Raw genomic sequence first — 27625 nt, forward strand, 5'->3', positions numbered from 1 at the left:
TAAGCCAAATTAGCAAGCTGTGCCTAAATGTGCCAACAGATATATTCCTGTATGAAACTGAACACAGAAAATGTCCCTAGCTTGCAGTGGATTAAAAACGTCTGACGGTCATTTCCTCTACAAAGAATAGCGTGCAACATGTAGTGCTGTCTATAGCAACAAGTGCGCAATCAAAGGTGAGGATTTTCCTTTTTCTGCCTTTCTTGCCTGCTGCACTATACTCCTGAAAAACCTGTAATAACCTCATTAAAACCATGCATGTATAACAGCCCCTGTGCATCAAATGACTTTCAAAGGCAATAGCTATGCACTGTCTAGACACTATCCATTGGCTTTATCTCAGTACCCCTTAAGGAGCAGCAGAAGAGAGTGTGCTAGTGTGGAAAGAAATGCTAGCAATCTAGCATATAGGCCAGCATCTTTTCTCTCTCATGGTGGCACAAGCAGATGCCCAGGGAAAAGGATAAGATCAGGACAAGTATAGTGGTGCTTTGCTGATGTGTTTTCCTGTCTTCCACAGTTTGTAATCCAGTGCTGAACGGTGACATCAATCTGTTTAAGCCCTGTGGCAGATATTTTTTCCTTTTCTTCTATGAATTTGTCTAATTACTTCTGCTTTAATTGCACAGAGCCTTTTTCTATCCTAATAATTATATCTTTTCTTGATTACAAATATGTCCATATTCTGCAGATCCATTTGTGACTGAAGAGGACTGAGAAAATGTTGGAGTCTTATGTAAGTGGTTTGTGTGGACCTCTCAGGCACCACACCTCTACGCAACCTGTGTTATGCTCACTTATTTTTTTTAAAGCATTTTCTTCAAAGGGAGAATCCGTAATATGTAATTTTATGACTGTTTCTACTTGGAGCTGATTTTTTTTCTAATAAATATATCTTACTGGCAAACTTTTCCAACTACACATTGTTCTGTACAATAGAGAGATTTTAAGGTGGATTAGATAGCAACTGTGACATTTGGTATTATGAGGTACTCATGACATATTTTTTTAGTGGAAATTATACCCTGGAAGATAAAGGCATCTTCCAGCGTTGTAGTTTCCATAAAGAGGTTCCTTGGCCTTGTTAAAATCAAGGGGAGTTCTGTCATTGGCTTCAGTTGCTAAGATGTCATCATGAAATTTTGAGATTTTTAAAGAGTGGCTACCATTCTTATAAAGAATGTAAATTATTCCTCTCCTGAAAAATTCCATACTACAGGTTTGATCCTTTCCTACTTACCTGTCCCCTAATTACACTGGGGACAGTGTAATACACACTGGAAGGTGCTTCAAACCATAGCAGTACTTGTCAGAACAGCCTACATATGTAGTACAGATTTCAAGAACTAGATGAACTGTTTATATTGAATCCTGAACCAAAGTTGAATGCTCTGGAAGAGGATTTTAAATTATCTGTATTAATAGACTGAAAGACTCTATTTAGACTTAAGCAAAGAAATACAATATTTAGCTAGCTTGCTTAGTATCTAAACCCAGCAACAAATATAGTAACAAATTAAGTAGGCTCACTGTGTATCATTTAACATGATGCAAAACTATCCTGACATATTTTTAATGGAACATGAGTTTAAATATTAACTGTTAAGTTTAAACAGAGATTGTAGCTTTTGATAAAACAGCTTTATTGGATGTTTCATGCACTGCATCTGAACTTTTTAAAGTAACCACAGAATCTCAGTTTATAAATTTTGTGATTCTACTAATAGTTCTACTTGCAGTAATCAGCAGTCCCCATTTTTAAGACAGTCATTGAGCTCTTATTAAAAAGCAAAATCTAACATCTAATGGTAAGTGCTGATTTTAGGAGGATTAGCTCATGTAATACTATATAATGCCTGTTTATAAGGACATATTATAACATGGTTTATGACGCCAATCAAAACGGGCTCATTTGGTTTCTTGGTAATTCTCTCAGTCCTGACTGCGTAGTAAAACCACTGAATTTGTTTTTGTTCTGCAGAGTTGTTCAGTACAGTGCTGACCAATCTATGTAAGAAATTTCAGTACACTCAGTATGACTAGGAAAAGTAGGCCATTTCTCCAATGCTGTCTGCTTTGCATAGTCATTTATAAATGTGTAAAATAGGTGTGGCAGCATTTTTCTCCCACTTGACAGAGTGATAGCAATATATAACCACACAATACAGTGGAAAAGCAAGGTTATAGTGGTATAGTCATCTCAAAAAAAAGAAAGAATCTTTTGATTTAGATAGCCACTGTACCCAGTGCATACCTTCTAACCTGGCTAGCTGTGGCTTGAGTCTTTTCATATATACTGAGGCCACATACCATGGTGTTCTGCAGACGGAGGTGACCTCTCTGCTGGCACACGTGGTTAGTGCAGCACGGAACCTCAGCAGCTGAACCCTCTGGTGAGGTGCAGTATGTCTGCTCAGAGCATCCTGATCGGGCTTCTTGTTTCCCTACTAGCTTGAAGCACAGATAGAGTGTCCTGGCATCTGTCTGTAGGGTACCTCACAGGGCGCACAGGTAGTATGTAGAGTCAGATGTTAGAACTAGTAAAACTTACTTGTCCTAGTGATAGAAGACTGCAAAGTGCGTACCTGGGACATCAAAAGAGTCATACAGCATCAGCAATCTTCAGAAAATATAGAAAAGTTTCAGTGTGAGTGGTGGTGGGGTGTCAGTTGCCTAATGTAGCTATCTATTGCCATTTGAGGTGCCCTGCGATACCCTAGCTACACCACTCCAGAAGGCCACAAGTCTGTAGGGACTGTATCATATATACCAGCCTCCTGTGGATGTCTCAGACACTGTAAGGCATCTAAAATCGCAGCAGACACCTACACTTAGGAAACCAAATCCCACGTTCACTGCCCCATTCCGGGAGGCTTCCGTGAGCTTCACAAATTAAATGTGTTTTTCCCAAAGCTATCTCCCTTAAAATAGTCCACTGTGACGATCATGAACAGTTGCATTTCTAGAGTTCATACTTTAAGTGGGAAGTTGGAAAAAATCACAGGCTGGTTAAATCTGTCCATGGACATTTGCAAGTAGCTCAGATTTATGTAAGTAGGAGTTTCACACATAGATGTGCAAAGCCTGAATTTGACCGCTGGATTCCATTACTGTTACTGCCATAAAGGTCAGATCATCATTTCTCTTTCTTTTTTTTTTTTTTTTTTTTTTTTTTTTTTTTTTTATGCTAATGCTAAAAGACAGACTATTTAATCAATAACTGCCCCTAATGCTTCTCCCATGACAAAATGGTGTTCTCCATTAACTTGTTTTTTCCTACTATTTTGCACAAACATCAGAAGATCAAGTGATGCATATCTGTATTTCAGCCGTGTAAATACATCAGTACTATAGTTTGCCATTTTCACAGCTGCAAGAAGCAGTTTAATGTGTAAAGTCTTGGGATTTGCTGATGATCAATGCACCACTAACTTCATGCATGAGGATGGCTGCTTTCTCTACAGAACAATCTCCAGTCATAATAATAGATGTATCAGAAGTACGGCTAATAGATGTGGCGCTAGTCAACTGTTGTCCCACAGACCCATTCTGGGAATCTCCTTTGCTTCAGCCCATGTACGATTCTGCCTTCCTCTGGCAGAGTAGTGTAGTTAAGAGGAGAAGGATAGTTTACAGTTTTTGGAGCTACTGTTTCAGAGTGGCTGCAGACCAGAAACAAATGCACTTGAATGAAAAAGTCAAAATTATGTTCCTATCCCATATATGAAGGTCAGTGTGTTTTTTTTTTTTTGTTCTGCTTCTTCAAACAAGAGCAGAAATGTTGCTTCCTGTGCTATACCGAGCTTACATTTTCCAGTATTTTTTCCATTCTTCTGTATTATTTGCTTCTCTCTCAAGTTCCTGTGAGACTGTGTTGTTTCGTAAAGATTCAGAGGCATTGTTAAAAAAAATGTGTCTCAAAAATGGCTTATCAGTTTACTAAGTCATTATCCTTGAAGGCTGAAAATCAGTGCATTAAAACTAATTTCCATAATTTAAGGAAGATTTTTCCTAAAAATTCTTTATGCAGAAACTGAGCACATTCTCAGACTGATTTATAAGCATGTTACTAACACTTCAGAAATATAAAGTTAACTAAAGGAAAGCACTAGATATTTATATTTTCGGAGATAAAAATGAGGACAAATCTGTGATCAGCAAAAGCAGGATCAGACCCATCAGTGTGAGGCTGACTCATTGAAAATAATACTGTAGTCTCCCTTTGATCTACATTACTGCAAACAAAAAGTATGCATGTATAGAATGGTCGTATTTAAATTCTTTATAGATACTGGACACCTCTACCAGCACAGTGAAACTACTCACTGGATTAGGTACTAATAGTAAGTGCTTACAAGAGCAGGATGCTATTCTTAAACAATATAAAAAGCCCTATATAGTATATGTTGGTGTGGTGTGTGGGTTTGGGGTTTTTTTTATGTGTGTATATATATATATATATATACACACACACACATATATATAATATATATATACACATATATAATATATATACACATATATACATAAATGTATATAATGTATATTATGTATATATGTATATAATGTAAAAATGTATATTTTTATGTGTGTGTGTATACATATATATATATATATATATAAAGAATCCCCTATAACACATAGCTGGACAAGTTTTCCTTTTCTTCACTACTTATACAGCACTGTGCAGTAGTGATAGATGCACAACTGAATCTGAACTTCACCCAGTTGGAAGAAAGAAGCCTATGCAGAGTAAAAATACGAGGACAATAATATTTCTTAATCATATTTTCAAGTTGGAAATGATTTTGCTATCCTAACCTCTGGAATACTATTATTTTTTAAAGTCTCTCGTAAAATTAGTAATGACAAGAACATTTTGAGCCTGAATAGTGTGCTTAAGTGAGAGTCTGAAACCATGCAGTTTCCAGCATCTGGGCGTGAAGTCTCACCATTTAGCAAGCTGCTCTGGATAGTTTAGGGTAGCTCTGGTAGCAAGCTGAAAACACCTGTACAGAGGGGCTGGCCAAAATAAGTGCATGATTGGATTTAGTTTGAATTGTATTTATTTTCTAACCAGGATGATTTGTTTAAAATTTCTCTTTCTGTCTTTAGCATGCACACACATGAAAATATGTATGTTCTTTAGTGAAATCTTAGCTGATCATTTTAATGTCAAATCCACAAACCAAAATAATCATAAATAAATAAATACATATGTATGTATGTATTTCTCAATGCATATTTCAAAATGTGTGCTGGCTTTGTGTTTGATACGTGTTTGTGTTTGATTTTTAATGAACTCTTTTGAGATGGCATTTAAGAAACTGGCAGAGCAATCCTGGAGTTGCACAGCTGTTTTTTTGGATGTGTGCACGTCCAACTCAGAGAGCTTCATGAGTAAGGTTTCCTTTGTGTTGTTGCTAGGGATTTCAGCTGGGAAAAGCCCCAGACCCTGTGCTGGTGGTACTTTGGAGCACCATGCTTACCTCTGAATAGAAGCGAGTTGGCACGACTGGATCTTCAGTGGCTGGATTCCTGCGCACATAAGTCGGTTGTGTTGCCTTGTTACCTGCTGTCGCACGACTCGTACAAGGCACCACTCTCAGGCATTTTGCTGAGGTCTTTAAACTCATGTCATTCATAACTTTAAGTAGTTCAGACATTACGGTCTCTGAAGTGAGAGTTTTAATGCTTTACTGAACTTTTCCTTTGTACATAATTCCTGGTGGATGGGCGAAGAGGGAGGAGGGGAAGGTGATGGTGAAAACCAAAAGTTTGATTGGCATGAAGTGATTTTGGACTAGCGGGAAGCAGGCGCCTCTGATCTCCAGCCCCCACATACTTCTAAGTCTGTGTGTGTTGAGAGGGGAAAGAAGCTGATATTGTTCTCTCTAAAATTAATTCCCAGTTAGCCAGTTACTCCTGGTTTTTAGCTCAGAGCACACTGTAATTGCATTTTTCATTTCAGTAATTATAGAGGATATTAAAGTGGATAGACAGTTGTAGCAATCTGGCTCTTTAGACATATCCACTTGTCCAAGATCAAATGGCTACAGCATATTTAGGGTTACAGTCTCCTTCTTTCCCTTCTTGTTCTCTACTGCAGTGGATTTTTTTTTCGGCGTTACCATGGCAACACTATATCTGGCTGCCAGCTCTGTCCTAAGTTATTGAACTGAGACTGGCTTTTGGTTTAGCAGATAATTAGGTTCTGTCTCACAGGTTCATTTTCCTGTGACTGGGACGTGAATATGACCTACAGCTGGCCTCAATTTCAGTGTCACAGACAAAACTTTAACCCTTCCTCGCCTCGTCCCTACGCTGCCGGCTGCTGCTGGCGGTCGTCGCGAGCGTTTCCCCTGCAGCGGTCGGCACAGCACACCCTAGCGTGTCCTGGGGGCTCGTTTCCCAGGTTATGCTAATCCTGCGCGAGGAGGGAGATGGCCGAGCTTGCGTTCGTTCGCGTGGTGGGCCGGGAAGGGAGTATCGTTAGCACCAAATGAATATTGATCATCTGGTATGTAGATTTGTCGGGAAGGTAAGTTCACTGCTTGATTAGTGACCCTTTAAATAATAGAAATGCATAGGGCAGTGTACGCGTTTTTGCTTGCCTCCAGGACATGAAATATTTACAGGAGACCTGTTTTAATACACTGGGGCCGATCTTTGGCTGGTACGCGCGTCAAGACAGGGAAGCTCTGGGGAACTAGCGTATCGCTTCTGTGTTAAACTGGCTGCTTTTCCTTTGCTCCGTCCTGGGAGGTGCTGGGCACTTCCACGAGAGCCGGTGAGCCCCGGGCGTTTGGTCACGGCAGGGTGCACTGCGAGAGCGCAGCACCTTGCCAGATGTTGTTACCGGCTTCTGCACACGTACTGAGATTCGAGACGGAGAAGGATCCACCATTTTCTTCAGCGCTGTTCTCAAACCTGCTCTTTCCCAGCGTTTGCAAAAAGTGTAATATGATCTTACAGTTTTAGCAATCTCAAGCCAGGGCATAAACCCCTCTTCTCTCTGTGGAAAAATGTACAAGAAGAGACACTGATCAAAGGAAAATTCCAGGAGATTTTGCTAGCAGATATTTCCTCTATTTGTCCCATGGGGTGAGGCTAAGTTTTTCCTATCCTGAAAAGAGCAAGAGAGATTTCTCTCCCAAAGCTGGCAGACCCCAGAGGGTTTTTCAGAGAAGCACAAGACCATTGGTGTAGAAGTCATATATGTACTTCTCTGGGGCCATGACTTCTCTCCGGCTATCTGGCGGCACACACCATAGTGCTGCTGCAACTCACCCCATCTGCACTGTCTGTTGATGCTCTTCTTTCTGGGGATCTCACAGGGAAAAAAAAAAAAAAAAAAAGAAAGAAAGAAAGAAAGAGAGACACTTGCTGCAAAAATTGATAGAGTTCCGCTGTTGTCCCTCACCAGGCCCTCACACCCAGGGTGTCCTCTGTGCATGGTGCAGAGAGATGTGCTTAGAGATCCTGGCGCAATGGCCAATTCCCTTCCCTCCCCCACCAAAGTATTTGTAATGATGTGTCTTGATTGGAAGGTCAAAGTCCGCAGACAGGGCATCAGTCCTGCCTGTATGGAAAGTGTCCTTCTGAGCTAATCTCACAGCCTGCGTTTGTTGATAAAAAAATAATATGTTAAAAACCTGCCTATTGGACAGGACAAAGCAAAAGGCATTGCATATACCAGAGACGATGACGTCTCACTGAAGATAACCCTGCAAGCTGCAGATTTAGCATATACAACATGTAACTGAAATGATCAAAAAAGGCCCTCAAGGTATTTCTTTATTAGCATATTTAGTGTGGAGCAGAACTCTCTGTATAGATAGCACAAAAGTTTTGCTGAAGGGTTAAACCAGGAATGGGAGCAGGCCGGAGGGGAAGGTCCCCCTTGTATTGCAGAGGAGAGACTTGAAACTCTGCACACTGGTTGGCTGATAAATCATCCAAGTGCTGGGTGTTAATGAGCCCTGCCATGGCTGGGACCGTGCCGCTCCGAACTGGAAAGCTGGTTGATACTACCTCCATTGCACATTATAAAATAGCAGTATTATACCACTTTAGGAAAACAACAACAACAACAACAAAACAAAAATGACCCAGCCATTTTAAAGGAATATTGTCCATTATAAATACATTTACTGAAAATTTATTTCTTCAATTAGGTAAATTTTAGGATTTTTAGGGCTTTTCCCCCTCCTTTCTCACAGCTTCTATACTAATAAACAGACTAAGTAGTTTCAGCTTTTGTTTAGAGCTGGTTTCAGTGTCATGGCATAGTCCAGTAATGTTTCGTTTGTGATGACTGTTCAGAGCTAGATGAAACACTATTTCCACTGGAACCATTAAAGAAATCCAGCAAATTTTGCCAACAGGTTTAAGTTTTATAAAATATAGATAAGAAATCCAAATGTTTGGCCTAAAGCAACCTGACACTGTCCCAGTAACATTTGCAAATGAGAACATACAAACCAGCTCTCAAAGAAAAAAGAAAAAAGAAAGAAAAAAAGAAAGAAAACTGCATTGTCATTTTTTGATTTCCAGCTTAAGTTCTTAAACCAAGAAGCCTGATGTGTAGGTAATTAAGCCCCCTGCTCACCACAGTATGTACAGTTAATGCAACTAACTGCAAATCAATTTCTTCCAGGTGACCTGCAACTGGAGTGTCCTTCTCAGTCTCTGTAGCCCTTCCATAGCTGATGCTTTCTGATGTGCCAGATATCAAACGTGAGAGATGGTAGCAAACACAAGATTTGCAGGATCTGGCATGTGCTTTGATGCCAAGATCAACATTCATGGTTCAGTTTATTCCCAAAACAATTGCTAAAAATCAAACAACACATGAAGTTCAAGGCAGAAGGAGTCAATTACAGCACTTCTTGGACTCTGGCAATCTGTAAATGCCTTGTAAATTTATCTTGAATGTGCAATTTCCTTTGTTGTTTAAAACTTTTATTTTCACTTCATAACATATCCGCAAAACAAAAAATAAATGGAAAACATAAAAAATCTTTTTTTTTCTGATATTCCTTGAAATGTTTATTTTTAGTGATAATAACCAGGACAATGTAGCTGGAAATGACGAGAGTCTTTGCACCTTCTAAATTTAGATATCTTAATTTTTACTCTTCACTGCTCTCTGACAGAACCTGCCTCTACATACCACCTGCCTCTGTGGTGGATGCTGGCTGCAGAACCATGTCTTATTATGTACCTTGAGTGGGCTATGAGAATAATTCCTCAAGTATTCCTGTTTCTCTTCATTTCTTATCACTTTTTACCCCATGAGGTACTTTGAACAGTTCTTACAGGATAGCAAAACTAAGTCCCTTGATGTTAATATTTCATAGTCACAGGAAAGTCAAAAGTGTTTCAGATACTTAGAGCAGTTCCTCAGTTCTGTAACAGATTAGCAGTAGTACAAAACATGCTGGTTTAAAATAAGGAACTACTATTTTCTTTGATTCGTTTAAACTAGCCTATTTTTTTAAGATTCACAACACTTTGCCTTAGATTATCAGGCAATGGAAAAAAATAGTATCACAGAATTAAAGGAAACTGCTACAACTAATGGTTAAGCAGAATGGAAATGATGCAGTTGGCATGAATAAGGAAGAAAACATTTTTAGAGAATATGGTGAGGTTAAATTGCAATATATACCAAGAACAGAAGAAGCAGCATGATCTAAGTATAAACTTTAAAGAAAAGGATGAACTTTTAATTCATGATATAACTTTAAAAAAAAGCTGTGATTCAAATTTTTTAAAAGAAAAAATGACTTTTTTTTCCAAAAATCAAATTCCTTTTCTGTTTAGTAGCTGATAGTAATGTGAGATGATACAGCAGCAAACCAGACTGAAGGCTGTTATACATAAAATTACGGATAGAATTTTTAAAGTTTCATTTTTGCAGCTTTTCTGAAACTTGTTTTTTATTAAAGACAAACTCTACATAAATAGGACATCATTTTGTTTCAGATCTGCAGTGTAAATGATTTTTTCATTTTAAAAGAAAAAAAAAAAAAAAAAAGCCACAGAAGCTCTTCACTTTATTTGAACAAAGATCTTGAGCATTTGCTCACAACGTACGTAGAGCGCTGACCTGGAGACGCGCTGCTATCCCTAAACTTGAACCATGGTAGGATGCCCAGCTTTGCTTTGGCACTCGCGCTGTGCAGGCCCGGCTCCTCCAGGACTGGATCTCTGCTAGAGGCATTACTCCGAGGAAGCGGACATGCGTGATTGCTGTCGTCTTCTCTTGTGACGCTGAGCTTGTTCTCCAGAGACCAGAGCCCCCTAACTAGGTGACTATGAGGTGGAGCAACAGCCACCTTTGCAGTTGGCTTTCTAGTCTGCAAATGTCTTTGTACCTCGTGAGCACTTAATTTGAGTTTGGGCAGTTGTCACCGTGGAAGTCTTTGGGGTAAAATACAGTTTTTCAAACAGTTTTCTCAGCTGCTGTAGGAGAGCTTTGATAGTCACGTTAGGCCAAGGAAGCCCTTCATTTAAGTGAGGTACTTTTCAGAATGTGCACTTTAGTTTTGCAAGTGTGATGGGGGAGTGCATTTATTTATTAAACTGTGAATTACAAGCTCTATGGTTGCCACCTTAATCACTCATTTCTAATAACTTCTAGTAGCTCCATGGGTGTGACCTTTTCTAAAATAATTTCCATGCAGCAACAGCAATAATATACTTTAGCCAGTGCTTTTCTGGGAATCATTGCATTTCTTAGGTGACTGAAGTCACTCATTCTTTGGCCGCATGCTTCACGACACATCTGAGGCATGAAATTATTCCCTTCCAGTGTGATGCTTTCTCCCATTCTATTGCTCAAATGATTTTTTTAAGGATTAGTGTGTCAAAAGCATTGTGAGAAATTCAGAAAAAAAGAGAAGATAATATTTTGCATTAAAGTTATTAACTCAATCCACATTTCAGTGATTTTATTCCTGTCATGAAAGTCTTGATCTAATATACCTCCATGGTACGTGCTAGCAAAAATACAGAATGCACAATATATTTCTAAATAGTGTACCATAAATAAAAATTGTGTGTTATTTATAGAAGAAACTAGCAGAATTATGAGTTTATATATTTACAAGAATAAGGAGAAATGCATTTCTCTGTTGGTGGGTATTGTCAGCTGTCTCTTATACGCAGGTATCATTCTTTGTTCTCAGGATTTTATGCATTCAGCTGTGATTTCTTTCTAAATCGTTTCACCATATCTTGATTGATTTGCAGACAGAATACAAATTCTCTTGAGACAAATGTATCATTACCATTCTAAATTGTAATCTTTTACAAAAGATGTTGTTGTTTTTTCCCATTAATATTTTAGAACAAAAGGCTGGAGTTGTAACAGTTGTTGTAATACTGACGAGCCACAATAGTCACTTTTTTTTTTTTTCCATAGAAGAATCCAGTTGCAATATGAGGGTGTACATTTCTTTCGTGTTCACAACAAAATAATGTGTACACAAACGTAGAAATACAGCCTCTGTGCATTTATTTAAGTGTGAGCAATGACTGTAAAAAAGGCCAGCGTGCATTTTAGCTACAGCACTAGAGAAGTAACCCTTCTTTTGAGGTCTGATTCAAAGCTCACTGAAGCCAAAGGTGGGCAAATTGTGTATTTTATGGTCTTTATCTCCTATTTCTGGTCACCATGTTAAAAAGACCATTCACCCTAATCTCTGCAGAAATGATTTTTTATTCTTTCTGTTTCTAATGCTGACAGTTTGCTCTGTATTATTATTTATTACATTTATTATTATTTATAATAATAATTTATAGGTTAATTATTTATAATAATAATTTATAATTATTGTATTATTATTATTACATTTGTTTTCTTCTATTGCATCTAAACTTTTAGTCTGACTATTTGATAACATCCTTATTCACAAAGCTTTGGTGAGCAATACTTTCTAGCTTAAAGTTATGCAGGTATCTGCATGCTCTGATGAATCAACTTTTTGGCTACTTCTTTTTCTCCCTCGGTGATGAACTTCATATATTTCAAGAAGATGCTAGTGCTATTAATAAAAGATCTCTTCAGTATCAAGGCTGCATCACTGACCCAAGTGTTTCTCAGTTTGAAATCATGTATATATGTAATCAAATATTTATCAGTAATACCTTACATCATCAAATGCCGCAAAAATGATTTTATGCTCTCATTCAATCCTTCATTCATATGTATGCATCAATATCATGAGACGGATAATATATAATTTTTATAGTGTTTGCTTAAAAAGCAATTTTTCCTAAAAATATGTTGTTCCTCCCTGCTTATTATGTTTAGTCTCTTGCTGTATCCAGTATCAAAACTCTTTCAAATATACCAGGTAAAACAGCAAAAATGAGATTACAAAACATACAATTGCTTTTTTGTGTCATCCAAGTAACTGCCTTCACTAAAGTTAAGATTTGTTTCCCCTCCTACCTACACTAAAGACGTATGTGTCTTTACAGCCTATGCTTTATCTATCTTGAATGTGTAAAACATGATCACTGATGTGCTTATGACATTTTCTTTCATAACAGAGGTGAAAAATATAATCTTCAGCATGAACAAACTGGCCTCTCCCCCCTCTCCCTTTTCACAGATGAGAGAAAGCATCCCAGAAGAGACAAGCTAACACGTTACATGTGCAATAACGTTTATTGATATGCAGTATTTTATGCAGATAGCATGATAATAATGGCTTGTAGAATAAAATCTTTAATTAAGGACAGGAGAACTGGCAATTCTCTTTGAAATTTGGTCTCCCGGTTATTGGTTCAGATTCATTTTTTAACCAGCAGTAATACTGAAATGTTGGTTTGTATGAAGAGAACTGCTGAGGTCAGTTCTGTTCCCAGGGTAAAAACATTGTTTTTATACCAATACTGAAGTGACTAGGAAATGAATAGCATACAGGAAAGAGGCTGTCTCAGGAATCAGGAGAGAGTAGTAAAGTCAGACCAGACTGGGCCAGTGTGGTACTTGCAATGCCATTTTCCTCTTTTTTGATTAATTTTGGGGACATATAGATAAGTTATATGTATAGGAATCTGAGGTAGCATTTTTTGTGAGTAGCAGGCTCACTGAATTTCAAGCAAATTATGCTGTTGTGTCATTTCAGAAATGTTGAATTTAGACTTCACCTTTTCATCTTTTTTAACTTCCTGTTTTTGAAAAGTAATCCCTGCTTCTGCTACAGTAGCAGAATGGAATTGCTACCAGGAAACATTCATTGGCTGAAACCCTCAGCCTGAATATCAGGAATAGACAGTAATGAGAAACTTCACAAGCTTTCTGGCCGCACTCTGTTGACTTAATCGTTTTAGATAGCTTGGAAGAAAAATTCATCTTCTAGATCCAGGCTGAATGGAAATTTTGGACACTTGGAATTGAATTGTTTTTCACTGACTTCTCTGAATACCCCTAATATTTACTAAGTTGTTGGTTGCACTGTTACAAAATGAGTGCAATCAGATGCAGCGAAATGGTTACTTTCTATGCTCACCTGGGAGGGACTTTTGGAAAGATAACGCATGTGTTTCACATCTGTTGGTTTCTGGAATTTTGATGCTGTGGTCTTTTGGCTTGTTCTCTGCCCATTCATTTGTACCTATTTAAGCTCCAGATGTGAACAAGATGAATTAATTTCTTCCTATCCCATCTTTTAATACTGGCAGATCAATATGAATCTCAGCTATCTCTATTACAAAGGATTTTTATTTTGTTTAGTGCTCTTTAATATTTGTATAACTGTGAACATATGCATATTTTTATTCTATGCTTATCACAGTATCTTACTTCTGCATATCATTTTATAATCAAAGACTCCTGTTATTTACATTTTCTTTCCTGCAATTTGTGTGTAATGTGCCATCTCTTTTATTATTGCTAGCAAGAAAATACTGGCATAATTTTATTTGGAGCAACTGACATTTTGATAGGAAAAAACCACATAGTTAAGTAGTTTTAAATTATTCTTGTTTTGTTTTTCTTTTCTTTGTAATACCAGATATCACCTTTGATTAATAACAATCATGCATAGGCTTTGTTTCTCTTATCTGGGTGTCAGCAGTAATTGGAATCCATATCCATATCCTACCTTGCAATCATGCTGCAAAAGGCCAATAAATTCCCGCTGAGTGTGTTACTTGTTAAATTTAGTGCATTACATTCAGGGTAATGAATAAAAGCAGTGGGCCGTTACTGTCTGGTTGGCAGAGGAGGAGTAAGAGCAGCCAGACTCCCCTGAGGCCCCAAGCAGGCTTAAAACTGTGACAGGCAGAATCAAGGGACCCCCTAAGCATCACGGTTCAGTTTGTCTCCCTTAATTTCCTCTTCTACCAAGATTTTAGAGGAAATGGAGGGAAGTGAGGTAATCTTCTACAGAAATACAGTATACCGTGTGTTTTTACTCCCCTGTGCAGGTTCTCTTCTAGGCAAGTGTGTTTAAAAGTAGTGTATCTCTGTTAACCATTCTGCTAATGGCAGTTCTGACTATGCTTCGAGAGACACATATATATGTATCATGTATATTATAAAGTTTACTGTAGTTATAAATGTATAAAATATACATCTAAACGTATAAGTAATCTGTATTAACTGTATGTTGCACTACTGATGAACAGAAATAAATACCAAAGTCTCAGACTTCTCTTTTGGATGTATGAGTATTTATTTGTGTGACATAGAAATAGCTGTCTAGCCCTAACTGCAGTAAGAAATGTCCTGTTGTTCAGTTTTAAGTGTAGATGTGGTAACTTCCTGATTTTCTATTGCTTCCAGTGTGTAAATTTAAACTGTTAAAATGATGGAAATTGATTAAGCAATGCTATAGAATAACTGAAGTAATGACACATAATGGAGTCCCAGTAAAAGTGTACACAGAGCGATTTTGATGAGACCAGTGAGTTTTTTGCTTTCTTCTGCAACTTCCTTTTGGATTTTTCTGTGCCTCTGGGTCTCCAACTTGACGGAGCATGTTATTGCACTCCTGTGTCATGGAAGAGAGACTGGTTTGGGCTCATCCCATTCCTCTGCAGGCATCACAGCTAGGGGTGAAGTAAACCTTACATACTCACACGTGCCAGAGCAACGAGGAAATGGCACATCCAGGTGACAGTCAGCCCATCTACGATTTGAAGCACTCTTTGGAGGCTCTCCCTCTCATCAACACACCTGCTTCCCATTCCTCTGGGACCTTAAAAGGGATTCTGGGGAGTCTAGGATGATCAAAGTCAGCTTCAGTATTTTATAGACCTGAATAGGATGAGTCTAGGCCTATGATTTTGGCAAGACTTGGACACATACTTGGAGTATGACTTTGGCAAGACATGCTGAAGCTGTACTCCTATCAGCTACACCTGTTAGGGCCAAATACCTCGGAGAATCTCCTGAAATGGAAATACAAAGTAGCAAATGAATTAGCAAATATCCTCTAAATCCTATGTTACTACATGTTTTATTTTCAAGTGAACTGAAATTCAACAAGCAAAAAAAATATTACAGGGGAGATTTTATCTCTGTTGCAGTCAGAGGTGAAGATTTTACTTGTTTCAGGATATTATCAGTAAGGAGTTACTTTATAGAATCTTTCTGGAGTATTGCACTTTCTAACAACAAAGAAAATGCCTTCCCCTTATCCTTCAAGAGCAGGGGTAGATTTTCAAAAGCACAAAGGAAGCATAGGTACTCTGGACTATATCCACCACAGGATTCTGGTTATCTAGCTCTTCTTACTGCTCCTGGAAATATCTAGAGTTAAAAGTTAGATCTTCAGCTCCTCCACAAAATTGATGCCTAGCCTTAAAGTGCTGGAGGTCTCTATGCACTTGCATGTTCATCAGTGAAGTTATTCGTATGGCTACAGCTCTGCCTCTGAACGTGTCTTGACAGTATTAAGTAGGTAGCCATCTCAGGGAACACTGGGAAAGACGAAATGGGTGTTCCTTTGTCTGTATCCCTTGCGCACCCTGGTTTAACACTCACAGCACGTCTAAGTAATGACTTCTACGAAACACAAGTAGAAAATGAGATGCTGGAGAAACATCAGGCTCACAATGTCCATGGATATTGCCCTGATGATCCTGTACAAGTATTCAGAAGAGCATGGGGCATCAGGCAACAAGGGAGGAAACTCCAAGCAAAACTGCTGCCAGTTTTGCATGGGCAAACAGCACCTGTGTTCCTATTTCACCTTTTATAGTAGCTTGATGGCAAGATGTAATTGGATGGCAGGATGATAAACCACATGAGCCTTCAGCCTCTGTGATTACATTTAAGGCATTATTAGTGCCTTAAACCTTTCCATCTAGGTTTTGAAGACTCCAGGTTTAAGGTAAAATTCATTTGTTTTATCAAATGGCATAAATGTGATTGCTTGACTCAAGACTTCGATTGTATATTCTGGTCAAGAAATACTGCATCTGGAAGCTCAAAATGAAGGAAGGCCTCTATCACAAGAATGAAGAGTAAGATTCTCATGGTATAAGGCACTGCATCAGCTCAGGTTGATACAGGTTGATATTAACCTTTGCCAACAGGAAAAGAAGTATTTTGTTTTAGCAAACGGTAATTTTTTGGTAGGGGTTACCTCATACAAAATTGGTGCAATCTGATGTTTTAAATAAGAATGGGCCTTGTGCTGCTGTTAGGAAAACCAGTTTTCTGAATTTCCCTTGTTTATTTATCCTTCCCTTATAACGCATCCTGATTCTGTCTGGCAATCACATTAGAACTTAAAATGATAGACCAACATTTATAAAACACACATACACACATGCACATGTGTATGGAGTATTCACATATGGAGTTTTTAAGATTAATTCTTTAAGGAGGATTCTGATATCTGATGTGGTCTTGTGGGAAGTAGTTTACATTTCATCAGAGACTTCAAAGAGGTCCTTCATTCTCTCCTTGTTGAACTGGAAAATACTGTCAATTTGTTCAGGTCTTCCACAGAAATTTGACTGAAACCTAACCAAAAGGATGCTAGAAGTATCTGCTAAATTCTGAATAGTTCCAAATGTCTGAGAGCTCCAATCCCTGATCTCAGGTCAGGCAGTGGTTTTGCTCTGTGCCAAGCATTGACATTTGTTGTTGATAGATTTTTATTTCACCTTCTCATATTGAACATTCCTTTGAGTTGGAACATTTAGTTTAAGGCTGTATGGGTGCCATGGACAGCATCATCTGTAATCTTCTTACAGTCAGAACTTCTGCAGGAGCAGATCCAGGTGCAATAGTTATTGACTGGCTAGAAGTGTTTTATATCAACCCGTTAATTTTTGCAGAAAGTTTGTGGATTTTGTTTTTCTTTTAATCTGTGTTATTCCAAACACAGCTCATCTCTACACTTTTCTGTTGCTCTGGGGACAAAATAAACTATGACAACAATGTTGAAAATAAAAGTTCTATGTAAATATATCAGTTGTTTTAAAGGTCTCTTATCTGACATGAGGACCTGCTTCTCAAGTATTTACTTTGCTTTCTGGACAATGTGTGCCAGTGAGTCCTATACAAGTAGAGCCAAACCAATATATCTGGAAAAGTAATCAGCCACAGTACTATATTTGTGTCCCTTCCAAAAAAAAAGTCTGTTGCTTCCATTGCCAAGATCTGGCAGGTAGCTTTGAGGAGATTAATGTCTCTGGTGATTGTTGTTATTGGTGCTTTTTTTTTTCCCTGCTACCCCTAATCTGTTGCATTACACATGGCTATTTACTGAATAGTCTGAATTTACTTAAAAGAGCGGAGTAGCATGGGGGCTGTTGTGACCTTATTGCAGACTTACTTATAAATTCTGCAGGTACTGAGGGAACTCAGACCACTGAAGTACTCAAGGGATCAAAATTAGCCATCCTTTCAGGCACAGGCTATCAGTCATGTGAAGATTGTTTTAGTCCTGCCAATGTGGTAATGTATTTGCTGGAAGTTGACTCACTTGTCACTAATGAAGGTGGAGTTGAAGTTGCTGGCAAGTCTCATGTGTTAGTTCTTCGTTTCTAGTTTGCCTTGATCAACTAACATTGCTGCCAGGATGAGGTCAGGTAGTTCTTATCATCATCTTTTCTTCTTGGCTTGATGGCTGCTCACCAACTATATACTACTCTAGAAATATTTTCTTCTACAAAAACTTTTGCATGATAGGTGCAGAGTATGAGGAAAAAAATGATGAAATCTTACTTTTTGAATCCTAGTTGAAAAAATATTCAGTAAACTGTATTATACTTCTTGTTAAAATCTAAGATGAACAAATAATGAGCTAGTAATTGGTCTGTACAAGAGCTGTGAATTCCTTTTTTATTCTTTGCATGTCATCTTGATGTAGTGGATAAAGATTTTGGTCTCCTAGAAGTTTTTGTGCAAGTGTACTTCCTACGCCACATGAAGATGCATCTGTGGCTACTTACTGAATAGTTAAATGAATAGTGTACCAAAACAGGTAGAGATAGTATAGATATACTAGCTGTTCTTCTTCTTTTTTTTTTTTTTTTTTTTTTTTTTTAAGAATGTACATTTCTGGGTACTTTTCCACCAAAATTTACATATTGAAATCATTAAAGGGCATGCTTTAGACCTTCAGTTAAGAGCTCTCCAAAACAGGTTATCTTACCAAAGAATCTTCTTCCAACATTTATGTCTTGAACTTCAAGCAAAGAAAGTAATGTCCTTGTCTCCTTCTCCTTTGCCTTCATCTCCTTCATCTCCTTCTTTTCCTTCTTCTCCTTCTTCTCTCTCTCCATCTCCTTCTCCTTTGTCTCCTTCTCCTTCATCTCCTCCTTCTCCATCGTCTCCTTCTTCTCCTTCTTCTCCTTTTTCTTGGGACCCACACCCTGTCCACATGGGCCTAGGAGCTGCACTTGAGTTCATGTCCTTGCCATGGCTGCTTGCTTGGGGTATGTTGTAGGAAAGCCTGTCCTCAGTCAGGCAGAATGGCATACAAGTAAGAAGGGAAACACTTTAATCACTGGGAGAATTGCTGTTATTTTAGGAGAAAGCAAATTTTCCCATCAGAAATTTAAATAAAATCTGACATAGTTATGGAATTTTTGGTCCTTACTAAGGGATCTAATGAGTTTTGTAGATGAAAATAATATAAAAGCAAGATGGATATGTAGACAACAAGATAGGTGTGAAAACATTTATCTGGAAAGACACCTGAACACATCTCAGAACATTATTTTAACATATGGCCGAAGCAGCTGAGCTAGAGAGTTCTGGTACATGCTTTGCTGGGTATGGAAACCTGAGCTGCTGAACAGCTTCTGGCCTAATAGAGAAAGCACTTGGGACAACTTTTTTGGCTTCTCCTGGCTGAGGAGGTTTCTTAAGGAGCGGAACAGTATTAAACTGGAAATCAATCTTGGAAGAGGAAGATTAGAGCAGGAGCTCTGTAATCTTTCTTCATAGCAGAAGAGAAGTTGACTTGTTTGATTACTTGACTGTGCGAGGAATGTTAGTGTGGTCAATTTATAGTTACTTCTTAAGCTATGATTGTCCTTTGTATGGACATCTGTAAGTGAGGCTACCCACCTACTAGCAATGTGGAATAAAACACAACAAAATATTTGGGGTAAGTTGTATTAAAGACAAACCCATTCAAAGCTTGCCAGTGGCCTTTTTTCCTTTCTCTTTTCTTGTGTCTTTTATTTTTTTTGTATGTTCTGACATAAGCGGTCCTAAAACATAAGTAACTGACTATTGTGAAGGCTCTTTTTGTTATTATTCATATTTTTAGAGGAAAAAAAGGTTAAATGCTTAAACTAGTCTCCTATTCGGTCACTGTAGCTGCATGCATTGCTTGGTATTTTCTGAAGAGATGACAGTCTATCTTCTGTCACTGAGTTCTAGACAAAATTCACATTTAACTCAGGTTTATGGCCAAAATAATCTCAAGGAAAATGACAATGAACCTTGATTTCAGATTAGTGGTGGTGGTAATAGCAGTACAGCAGAAATTGATGGCACTTTTTTTGTTGTTTTTGTCCTTTAATACTCTTGTCCTTATGTACTTATATCTTGTGCAATTAAGGGTTGCATGGGGATAGCACTGCAAGTCCTTAGGTCTCCATGCACTTTGTTTCTTTTATATAGGATTCTATTTCTTTCTTTCTTTCTTTCTTTCTTATTTTTTTATTTCTTTTATCTATATATATATATATGTGTATATATATATATATATTAAAAAAAAAAGCTACTGCATTTTCTGAACTTCATTTCCCCTGCCTGGGGGAAGGGAACACATAAATAACACTTTAGCACTTGCAGAGCACTTTTCATCTTTGATGCTAGCAAAGCACATTTAAAAGGATAGTGAGCATCATTATGCCCATCATATAGAAAGAAAATCTGCAATAGGAAAAGGTTAAATGACTTTCCTGAAGGCACACAGCAGGTCCATACCAGAAGTAGGATCAGAAGACTCCTGTGAGTCCAAGAATAGTTTCTATCTCCTAATCAATACTGTAGTCCTGAAGGCATTCATAAGGCTGTCTCTAATCTAGCTCTCTTGTCACTCTACCACCACTCTTAGGTGAAAACATTAAAAGGTGAGAGTAAATCTGTTTAGGAAACCATAGTCATACATTTCATAGTTTACTATCAAGATTGAAAGCTGTTTCAAGATTTCTGGAGTTATTTGTCAAGCTCCAGGCAGGGAGGGATTTCTGAAATGTCGGAAAATAGACTTGGAGTTCAAAATGATTTTGATGAGGAAGAGAAATAATGTGAAAAACATGGGATGAACTTCAGCAGGGAAAAGTGCAAGGTGTTAAGTTTAGGTAGAAATAATCAGATGTGCAAAGGCAGGCTAGGGAACAGGAAGGGAGTACATTTATGGAAATGAGCCTGCAAATTATTAAGTATAAAAATGTAAGTAAATATCATTGTGCTGTTGCAAAACAGGAAAAAGCTATATATTCTATCTGTTGATAGAATATATCAACAGATGTGTGGCATATTATATATAAATCTTTCAGCACCAGAAAGGCCAGAATTGAGGTCCTCTGTTCAGTCTTGAGCACTGCTCTTCAAGACTAGTTGAAGAGAGTCTGGAACAGAACAGTGAACATTAAGACATCTGGAGAACTTGGTTTGCGGAGTAAAACTATTTAGCCTGAAAGGAGACTGAAAAGAAACATGTGATTAATATTTAAATATGTTAATATCTAATACATGAAGGAAGGGAACATCCTCATAACAGGTATGACAAAAAGTAATGGGCTTAACTTTCAGTAAGGAATCTTCAAGTTAAACATTAGATAATCTTTCTGTCAGCATTGCTTAGACACAAAGGTGTCTAGGGACACCTGATGATCATCTGTTGTGAGCCTGTGTGAGGGCCAAGGAATGGTTAGACCCCCCCGCCTTGGAGTCCCCTCCATCCTTGCACGATGGTTCTGGGATGGCGATAGTCTGTACACCATGTTGCTTTAAGGCCCAAATAGTGCAGGCCACCAACCAGCGTAAGATCTGGGGATACAAGATTTCAGAAGCTCATTAAAACATGCAACGTTAGAGTCCTCACATACTTAACAAAACCCATAAAAAATCTGATTTTATTGTTACTTCTGAGTCTGCAAACAGCCTGAAACACCAGCTCAGAGGTGTGACCTGTGCATTTCACCTTGAATGTAGAAATCTGCTGTCAACTAGTCTTGAACAGCAGTGCTCAAGACTGAACAGAGGACCTCAATTCTGGCCTTTCTGGTGCTGAAAGATTTATATATAATATGCCACACATATGTTGATATATTCTATCAACAGATAGAACATATAGCTTTTTCCTGTTTTGCAACAGCACAATGATATTTACTTACATTTTTATACTTAATACTCACGGGAGTATTACTTGGGGCGTACTTAGGATTTGGTCACAGCCTTGTCTTTGCAAATAGCAGAAGCAAGTGAACAGAGGCTTCTGACCTTCTTTACAATTAGCTTTGTTACAGTATTTCTTTAGTACTCCTTTGGTTTAATTAAAATTTAGCAAGGATAAGCTAAGATAAAGAGCAGGTAAATGAAGGCATTGAAAAGCCCAATGGAAAAAAAAATACATCTTTTCCCTTTGACTCAAAATTGGTATTGTCTACATGGGAGTGGAGTTTGGTACACTAAGTTATTCCTCACTCTATTATTGGATTCAGGACACTGAAATTTAATGAAGAGCGTATGTGCAGAGATGTCGAGACTGCTGGCTACCAGGAGCAATCGAAGGTGAGGAGAAGAAATGTGCAAAGAATGCTTTTGAGAAGTAAATTAACTTTTCATATATATTTTGTCAGGAATTAAGCATGCAGTTATTATTGAAAAAATATATAGGAAGGCTCTTCTTTCTATTCAGAAAGGAAAATTGTACTTAATTTCACGAATAACTGCTCTGTTTTTGTAAAGTTAGTAGGACACTGTCAGTACTTTTTTCCTCCAAATAGGTTGGTTGATATGCTTTCATTTCTTGAATGAAACACACAGGGTTTATCTAAAGGAGGATGGAAAGGAAGTTGGTTCTGAGCAAAATTTCTGAAATGAGCATACTGAAGTGAGCTGTGTTACCAGGATAGAAGTTGTAGTACATATTTCTGGCAATATATTTTCTGTTCCATGTGTCAGTTTGAAAATAATAAATGACTTAACATGAAATTAATACCTAACAAAGTTGACCTCTTCTATTTAGTATTTTGGCATCACTAAAGCCACCATTGCACATTGATTTGTATCCCCCTAGGACAGACAGTCTCCTTTTACCTACTTACCAACCCTTGCTCTGTTTAGACTGAACCAGAATCAACCTATTTCCTGCTGGGCTCAGATGCAGGGAAAGTAAAAGCATGCTGTTGGGAGCCATGAATTTGTTAGGCTATCCTCGTGTCTGGAGAGATGGGAGTTCAGGAAACTCTACAGCAGAAACATTTGTTATATGAGCGTGAGTGTCATTTATGCATGTATGTGTATGTGGCTCTTATGTTGGCCATTACATTTGGGCTTTCAGGTAATTCAGAGCAAAAGAGTCTGAGACTTTAGTCTGCAAGGATGTGATAAAGAACCCTTCCCCTGCACCTCTAGTGCAGTCTGTATTTATTTTCTGTAGTGAAAGGAGCTGGACTGAGTTCAGTCCTGTGACATCAAAGCTGAGCTATAGTCCGGGAAAAAGAGTAGAAAGTCAGCTGAGGATGGCCTGGATTCCAGCCTCTGACAACAAAGAAGGGCCCCTTGCAAGAAGAAAGGCCTCTTGCAATGAAAACCTGAGCAGAAAGTAAGAGCTGAAAAGAAAGGTTTTTTGAAACCTTTTTTGGGGACTACAAATATTATCATGTGTTATGATGTGCATTTCGAAGCATCAGTGAGGCAACATGCACAGTATTTCCTGAAGCATCTAATCACGTGTAGATCAGATCATTACAGCAGTAAAAAGGTATTGCTTTTTCTGCCTTTAACAAAAACTTAGTGTTGCTGTAGGAAATGAACTCCAAGGGGGAAAATAATTTTGTGAAATAATTCTGTGAAAATACATACCAGTATGAAGACATCGTCAGCATTCATTTCAAAACTCCATTTATTTGACAGTGAACTTTGTACATGTCTGCAGGGGATATAAAATGGAAAGACAGGGAAAACAATTTATTAAAGGCAAACTGCATCAAGCATAGATGCTTTGTCACACATTTCAGAACAAGGAATTTTGACCTTCTGCTTACACAAAATGTCAGGGAGGACCACACTGGTGAATGACATAATATATACCTTGCTGAGTTCACTCTAGTCTTCATAAAGAAACTTTTTCTCTGCTTCCTATTCACATTTCCTGTGCTAAAGAGATGCTTGCAGGATTGCCAGTGTAAGATAATTAGCCTGATAACTGGTCCTGCTTCTCCCACAACCCAGAACGAAACAGCCATATGTCAACACATCCATTAGGTATAAGAACCAGTTTCTTTTGCTAGGAGCATATGGAGAGTCCAGGACAGTGGACCCTGAAGCATGTTGGAAGTGAGACAGAGCGAGTAGGATCCATCTTGTCTACCTGCAGGTATCTGCATTGCACAGTGTGAGAGCATAGCACAGTAACAGTGGGCTAGCCTGGGCTAGCTATGAAGATGATTAGAGACTGGAGCATCTCCTCTATGAGGAAAGGCTGCAGGAGCTGGGCCTGTTTAGCCTGAGGAGAGAAGACTGAGAGGAGATCTTGTCAACATCTACAAATGCCTTAAAGGAGGGTCTCAAGAAGATGGGGCCAGACTCTTTTCACTGGTGCCAAGCGATAGGACAAGAGGCAATGGGCAGAAACCGAACCACAAGAAGTTCCATCTGAACGTGAGGGGAGATTTCTTTACTGCGACAGAGAGTGACGGAGCACTGGACCAGGTTGCCCAGAGAGGCAGTGGAGTCTCCTTCTCTGGAGATATTCAAAAGTCTCCTGGACATGATCCTGTGCAATGTGCTCTAGGTGACCCTGGTTGAGCAGGGGTGTTGGACTAGATGATCTCCATAGGTCCCTTCCAACCTCAACCATTCTGTGATTCTGTGATTTAAATGCTGACAATGTCTCCATAATCTCCCAGCACTGTGATAAGAAAATGGCCTCTGTGAAAATGAAACAGTTTACTGCTGCTAATTATTTAGCTTATCTTTAATGGAATCTGCATCTGACTGGACAAGATTTGAGAGAGAAGAACAGGAAATGAGTAAAATTTGTCCAGCTCTCAGAAGTCAGTGAGAAGAGAGGCCAAATGAGTTGGAAGTTAATGGGATTTCATAGGGCTGAGAAATTACAGGACTGCGAAGCCAGCAGCAATGTTTCTGTCCTCTTATCTCCAGGCTACCTGTGGATCCCATGCTGGGTTCCGATCCCATGCCGCATGTGCGAGGCACCTGTGAGGATGTAATGGACCGCATCCCTTGCGTGGAGATGGGACAGAATTGCCTTTGTGTATGTGAGTCCTACCAGCTATAGAGCTGGAGAGTGTGTGGGTGCTTACTTGAACCTTGGATGTGCCGAGATAGCTGATGAGCAAAGTGGACAGTTTCATAGAAAGAAGTGCTTTGTCCAATCTCTGCCACTCCTTCCTCTCACTTTGGCATGGGATAGAAGCTTTGTATCATTTCTCTTCTGGCTCTGGAGATTTTTCGGAGATCTTCTTGGTAGGGCTACCATTCCGGTACCCCAAACTCCAAACAGGCCTGTCTCACCATTAGCAATATTGCAAAAGCATCAAGAACAGTGGTTGCAGAAACTGCTATTTCAGTTCTTCAACCCAAATGATACATTTTTTGCCAGTTTTCTTTCTGTTTTGGAGGGCTGAGTATGTATAAAGACTATGACATTACATGGCTGTAGGATTTCAGACTTAATTCTCATTTTTACAGAGATTTGACGGGATAAATTGTCACACTGCACTCTCTCACAGTCTTTCTTTCATTTTAGGGTTATATATTTCTACTTCTGTATATTTTTCATTTCAATAATAAAATCACAGACCACTCCACACTTTTGTAAAACCAAAGCATCATTGTATTCATAGGATGTAGTATTTTCATAGTAGGACTTCTGTAAACTATGCTTCCTAATCCTGAATATAGTCATACTTAAGTTTTTCCTGGTTCAGTGGATGAAACTTAAAAAAGAGTAATAAGAAAATATCCTTACTCAATACAGAAAGAGAGAACTTCCCTAGCCTTGACATTCTGAAAAAAGTCTTGAAATATTCATATTGTATTGCATAGACTACCTATGAAATATGCATAGAAAATTATATAAGCTACAAGAAAAAACACATACATCCAGAAATTGGATTATTTAATTTAAAGAGCAAGTCTTTATCTAGCAAGCAGAATGCTAGATGTGTCCCTAGTAATTGCTGTTTTAGAGAAAGCTGATTGCTGGCTGCTTGTATCTTTGTAAACCTGAGTGAACCGGGGCCTTCCAAACATCGGAGACATTCTTTCCCATGCTTTTGCAGATGTTATATAATATATAACATGAATTTATAATACGAGGTGGAGATACTGCTTAGCAAGCACTAACCTAGTTATGAAAGAGCATCAACTTCACTTCAGCCAAATGTAATCCTCCACTTGCTCTGTTGATGGTTAAGGCATTTTGTTGAATACCCAGTTGTCCGGTAAAAGTCATTATCAGTCAGGACAGTAACTGATAGGTAACTTTACTGCAAAATAATGTGCATAATATCCATACTTCTGCCATATTCTCAAAACAAACCTAATAGAAAAGATTACCTTGCACAGTTAGAATAGCTTCTTCCAAGTAAGTAGTAAGAAGACTGAAGCAAGTAAGCAGCAGCAAGAGCACAAGAGATCCCTTGCTTATTCAAAGCATGTGGCTGCTTTTACATCAAAATGCCATCCTAGATGGTGTTAATTGGAAGCCTATGAATATTATGTGGGTAGATCATTGATAAGAGAGATGTGTTTCTATTAAGAAGGTCTTGTCAATATAGATGATAAGACATGCCAGTCTCTAGGAGATTACTGACAAATCTGCACGAAAAGCCATTTCCAAATTACACTGAGGCAGCTAGTGCTATTTATAATCCTATTCTCTGTGCAGTTGTCTTCTATCCTCTAAACTCACAAATTAGAAAAGTATATTTCTGTTTTCTAACCTATTTGTTAGTCTAGAGAATCCCACAGTGGCAGGATATACATGATTTCAACTCTCTCCCTCTCTTTTTTTTTTTTAACTTAGGAATGGTTAGATTTTCCCCTATGTCTAATACTATGGAGAGTAATGATACTGATGTCGAAGATGTCCCATGCTGACATCTCCTGATATTTCCCATCTCATACCACTTTGGCTGATGTGTCTTTCTCTCTGGCAGAACGTCCTCAAGGAGAATGGGCTACCTGACTGCTGGGGGGCCGGGCAGCTGTGTCCTTCAGCTGTGGTTTTGAGAGATGCTGCTCCAAGAAAACTTCCTCTAGCAGTTTTTGTGCCAAGTCATCTTGGCTGCAGATAGGTCAGGTGTAAGCAGGATCTGGGCTTGACACTGGGAAGCTGTCCCCTTGCAAAGCTTTAAATATATGGCTTCCAAGTGCCATTGCGCTGATAACCAGAAATGCAGCAGGCAGCACCACTTCTTTGGGTAGGGGTACTGGCCAGTGCAAAAGGAGGAGATTGGTTATGGGATGACAAGAGAAGAGTCATGAGAAATGGTAAATATGTGCTTTGTTCTTTTGCTGTTGTGTATCCGAATATCTAGAAGGTGAAATGCTGCAATGCTTGCAGAACAGAAAGTGAGAAAGGAACATGGATTATAGTCATGTAATGCTTAATACAAAGAAAGTCCATGCAAATATGGAAGCAATTATTTGCGCTGTAGTTGTGAGCCAGCTGGCTGAGAGGATACAACTGCAGCCTAAAACTCAGCATGAAGCAGTTAGTGAACTTCAGCTTACTGTGAATGGTATACCTCCCCATTACCCCTTCTTGTGTAGACAAGCACACAAAGGAAAAAAAAAGAAAGAAAGAAAAGAAAAATGAAACAGCGAAGCTGAGCATGAAGTCTACTTAAGTGCTCTTAAATGCTTTCGAAAGAGTGGATGCCAGTCCTGTAGGGGCTTCAATTTTTTTCAGTTTTAAAATAAAAA

General features: G+C 38.5%; 2 long non-coding RNA genes across 22 annotated transcripts in view; both read left to right on the forward strand.

The window, feature by feature from the left end:
* LOC134152437 (uncharacterized) overlaps window positions 1-27625 on the forward strand; it is a 377211-nt gene that overhangs the window by 268502 nt on the left and 81084 nt on the right. The gene's annotated exons all lie outside the window — the stretch shown is intronic.
* On the forward strand, window positions 40-22222 carry LOC134152473 (uncharacterized). The gene is made up of 3 exons (XR_009961023.1): window positions 40-176; window positions 692-736; window positions 22168-22222. It is a non-coding gene; the product is annotated as an uncharacterized LOC134152473 (long non-coding RNA).

Source organism: Rhea pennata, chromosome 1, assembly GCF_028389875.1.
Source record: "Rhea pennata isolate bPtePen1 chromosome 1, bPtePen1.pri, whole genome shotgun sequence".
NCBI lineage: Eukaryota > Metazoa > Chordata > Aves > Rheiformes > Rheidae > Rhea > Rhea pennata.